Raw genomic sequence first — 5,397 nt, forward strand, 5'->3', positions numbered from 1 at the left:
TTTTAAATTTTTGTTACAATACTGGATCCTGATATTTATCCTTTTCATTTGTCTTGGTGATACAAATTGTTATATATGTACAAATACATAAACATATACACAGAACGTATTTGTCTCAATATAGACAGTTTAGAAACTGGATATTGTAACCTTATTCCTATAATGTCTGTTCTTTTTAGTGCAAATAAAATAAGAAAAATAAATATGGTATTCGATAACAAAAAGAAATGCATTTCTTTTATAACACAGATGTCGTTCATTAATTGACCAGGAAATGTTTCAATTTATAAATAAAAATTTCCAAAATAAAATGTCACTATTTATTATCAGATGCGTTCTGGAAGTTAGATATAAATTTTTAATTAAAACGCTTTCATTATAACTTTTGAGCTAGCCTACAATTCCTTTGAATTACTTGAGATAAGTCAAAAATTTGAGAAAGCGTAGTCCTTAGATAAAGCAAAAAAATATGGCAAAGAGTGCTGTGAAGGCATTCACGATTTTTAGGTACAGACTTTTTACTAGAGAAAATCTTATTCTTTATTATTATAACGTCTTGGCTAGACACATTCTGGAAAACCTTCTTTACTCTTTCGTGAAGTATTTTTTTATTGGCTAACTACAAAAGCAGTTATTTGCCATTATAGATGAAAATGAACCACCCTGTATAATACCAGAAAAATGGCAAACGCAGTTTCGCTACAACGCATGTAAATTATTGAACATGAGTGAAATTGGCTATTCGTGGCTTGGTTAACAAATTGAATTCAACTGGTTCAATAATCAGACAAGATGTAAAAGTCGCATCCTCTAAACATGAGATTTGATTCAGTGCATTTTCCAGTAAAAACAAATAATACATTCGAATGATCAACCTCGATAATAGTTCCATAAGGAACTGAATCACCCATTCTGAATATATATTCGATGTCTTCGTAGTTATCTACTAGTACTGATGATAACATCTGTGCTGATGATGACATCTTAGTATACATGTCTATGATATCAAATATTGATCTAGAAAAGGGGGGTAACCTAATAGCAACAAATAAGTTAATGAACATGTATTGATGATGCATACTAAATATGTTGCTTGGGGGTTAGTGTGAACCAATTCGAGAAGCTTTTATATTAATAACTATTGACTTTTGTAGTTTTGTAGCTCTTCTCATTAAAGAAACATAATATACTTTACTTACTACTCAAACAACTTACGGTACCGTAAAATTTACTGTATTCACTATCTCTTTCTCTCTCTCTATCTAGAGTGGGGTATAAAATTGAATTTGAAAAAATGATTCCAATACTTGTTTGTTGGTTTCTAGAAATTTACATACACAACTCAACCGCAAATAATAAATTTCTGGAAATAAAACACAAACTTTTTGTTTTATTCTAAGGAATATCTTTCAAACTTTAGCTACCCCAATCCCTTAACAGTTATGATGATTGCTTTTAAATGATCCTAAACGCATTGACAATAAATACTCCCCCTTTAAACAACCCAACTTCTCTCAATCACTATAATTACTTTTTAACATGCTTTAATTAGTTTCATACGTATATTAGTATGAGACGTCGAATTTACTCGAAATTTGGCGTACTTATCAAGGACCAATAAGAGTACATTAATTTTATAAGTTTATTTCATTATCTTGATCAGGATTTTCAGAATTAACGATTTCAATATCCGAAAATATATACATTTATTTGCGCTTCCACCAAAGAAAAAACAAATCCGGCAGTTTACATTGCGACTTTAACGGTCCGGACCCATTAAAATTTAGACCAGCTCAAATCTTCCCAATTGTTAAAGTCGCTATGAAAATAGCGGCTCTATTCAACGATACCCAACTTTCCATAGTTTGTCGACTTTCGTTTCGACCTTTGTATTTATAATTAGTCTTTTGAGGTGCTATAGAGAGCAAACACGTAAACCGATTTTAGTGATTGTTACGTTAATCGGTTTGTCTATTTAATATGCCGTTTGGATGGTTGCCATACTGAATTTTCATTACTCTCATATCTCCAGTAGCACTCGCAAGGATAAGACACACGATTGACACCCGAATCATCAAAATCGGCCTCTAGTGCGCCACATAGGAACACATATACATGTGTAAACTGATAAACACATTACCACTCCTTTGTGTTGCTCAGTCGAATAAATGTAAAGAATGGTTCTTTTGTATGAAAATAGTTAGTTTTTTATTTTTTAGTTGAAATACTCATTACATACATCAGTAGTTATTATTTTTTATAATTAATTTGAAAGCTCAATACAATAAACCGTGTAATACCATAATAGTGGTATTTATACTACTTATGGCTAATAATACAACTTTCTACTTAAAACTGTACGTTTATGTTAATAATTCCTTCAGTACTTGCATCGATAATCGATGTATAATTAGTCATTACTTGTAGCGTTTCTCATATGAATAATATAATATTGCGTTGTAGTTGACTGGTAGATGTCTGTTATATCTATGCCACCCTACGTAAAATATGTATTATAATATTAAATTCAAAATGTAAGAAAGCCCCTGAAATATGTGCCAGCGAAAGTGGAACACATTATCTTGAGTACGAGACTTCTTAAACACTCTCCATTAAGCCTTTAATCTTTTACACAACAAAGACTAAATCATAATCAGTTAAAAGAAACGATACCAACAAGAGAACATACTGAGAAAAAAATGAAATTTACAAAATTTAAAAAACCCCTAGAAATTCTTCCGAAATCGTATCTAAGAATTACCTTTTTCTTAGATACCGAAAACGTATCTAAGAATTATCTCCATTAAATTACTTTTTTCCTTAGAGCCTTCTTCAAACTGAATCGATTTTAAGGATCATTGCCTATTATTTAGTTGTTCCGGGTACGGACCGTAACCTCGCCATTGAAACATAGCTAAGAACACTCCTCGTTAAATTACCTTTCAAACGCAACAAAAAAAAACCAAATTAGTCCATCCATTTAGGCACTAGGATGTCACAGACAGGCACACAGACAGGCGGACAGACACACATAGCGGTCACTTATAACACCCCTGTTTTTGGTTCGTGGGTTAAAAAGATTGATACTTCTTGGGTACTCATTGAATTTGCCAAAAATTTCCAAAAATCTAGCTCAATATAAATCGCATAGTATTACAATCCTTAGCAATTCGAATTAAAACGGGATGGATAAGCGACAGCCCGAATAGACTATTAGTTCTATTTAAACTGCCATTCAAATTTCCGCCTAATTTGTAGATTTTTCATGAACCGTAGCATAAGCCATTAATTTCCTAGTTTAATTCATAACCTTAAATGCATTCGACTTCCAGCAAAGTTTGTGATGTCTAACGCAGTTTGCAGATGTCATTTGAAGACTAGGGCATGAGAAAATCTTACAAAGGGTAGAAGAGTTTATTGATTGCTATGCAATCAATTAAATTTGTTAAGTTGTTCGTAATATTTCATTTGATTTAGAAAATTTCACTTAGTTTGAGAAAAGTCGCTAAGATTTGGCAACATTTGATTGTCAAATTTTTAATATATCTCAAATATAACATTTCTAGTATAGTTATGGATTATGGTTAAGGTATATACCATGGTATCATTTTTCCTGCGTACTGTTTGTATCCAGATTTAATGTTACTTAATGCTGGTTCTAGCTTTATAAAGTTTTATAATATTATCGATCATTTTATTTAAGTCAGATTTAAGTCGAAAGTATAGACTTATGCACTGTATTGAAGTTTAACGAAAACTGGTAAGGGTGTGTTTTAAACCTGTTTCATAAGTTCATAGCCCCTAGAACATGATTTATAGGGTTTTGTTATAGGGTTTTGGGGAAATTACGAAGAAATGTTCAAAACCAAAGTTATTTATTTTTTTATAAGAAACATTTTTTACATTTAAACTTTTGTTTGTCAAAATAGACAAACTTTGAAAAGCGATATCTTTTCAAACTGGTCTTGTAAAAGCCAGTTTTATCTGAAATTGTTGAAAATTTAACGTGCTTTAAAAATAAATAGTGCAGTTTTTGATTTGAAAAACCAGCCCATGCGAGTCAAAATCGACAGAAACTGATACAAGGTCAAAATTTTCGACATGATCCGGTCGTTTGTCGAGTTCGAACACTTGGATTTAAGATTGCCTTAACAAAAAACAAATCAAAAAAACAAAAATACCTTATTGGTTGCAAGGTCCCCCCCCCTTGCATGTATAATTTGAATGAATCATAACATGTTTTTTCACTACTTTTTTTTTCAATACATCATACAATAAGAAAAATTAACTCAGGGTTAAATATGACTTTATTGATGGAGCTCTGCTGCTCGCGACTTTTTTATTTTGTAAACTTTTTCTGTGTAATTTACAAATAAATTTGAATTTAATATTCAATCTGGTATTTTGAAATGAAATTCACAATTACATTTTAATATTTTCTTCATTTTAAATTTAGTTTATTCTGTGATTTATTTTTTCAATTCAAATACAACGTCATAATCAATTTACAATAACTGTATGTAGTTTACCTATATTCATCTACATGACGTAATAGATAGATAGATAGATAGAAAGATAGATAGATAGATAGATAGATAGATAGACAGTTTTATGAACATATTACAGATGAACGTGAATGTCAAGCTATACTGGTATACACACAAACTACGAGTTTCCGAAGAAACGAAGAACTGGAGCTATATCTATGTTGAAGATACGTATAAATCGTTACTGTGAAGCAAGTGAAAGATCAGTCTTCCTTAGACAATACAATTGTTGACAATTGAAAATTTATTGCCGATTTCAATTCACACAAAGTATTTTAGTAGTTCTTAGCATTTTACTTCACGTACGCATATAAAGGTGTTTCAAAAATCAATATATAATTTACGAATATATATACTACCGCATCGCTGGATAATTTCAACTTGGACGATAAAGAATATTGCTTTATGTCCTTCACTTTTCTTAGTCTCAACTGATACCCCTTTTCACCATTTTAGGAGTTAAATTTTCAAATCCTCCTTAGTTTTCATCTACAGTGTACAGCGTCGAAATAAACACACCTACAAATTTTCACAGGCGTAACCCCAGGAGTATGGCCGGAAAGTTGATATGCCAGTTAGTCAGTCAGGTATTTGTTTATATTTGTATATAGATGTATGTAAATTATATGTATGTCATTGGCAGTTATGCGATTCTCCTAGTAAAATGGTCTAAGAAAGAAGTACACCACCATTAGCGTTTTTATATTCACATCCCATTAAAAGGAAAATATAAATATATCGTTCGTGATAGCGGGACTTTTATGAAAAACAGAGAAATCGTACAGTTCGAGTTTCGTATACTAGGAATTGCTGAGGTTAGTAGAGCCCACGAAATTTGTATTTAAATATT

Source organism: Chrysoperla carnea, chromosome 4 (genome assembly GCF_905475395.1).
Source record: "Chrysoperla carnea chromosome 4, inChrCarn1.1, whole genome shotgun sequence".
Classification (NCBI taxonomy): Eukaryota; Metazoa; Arthropoda; class Insecta; order Neuroptera; family Chrysopidae; genus Chrysoperla; species Chrysoperla carnea.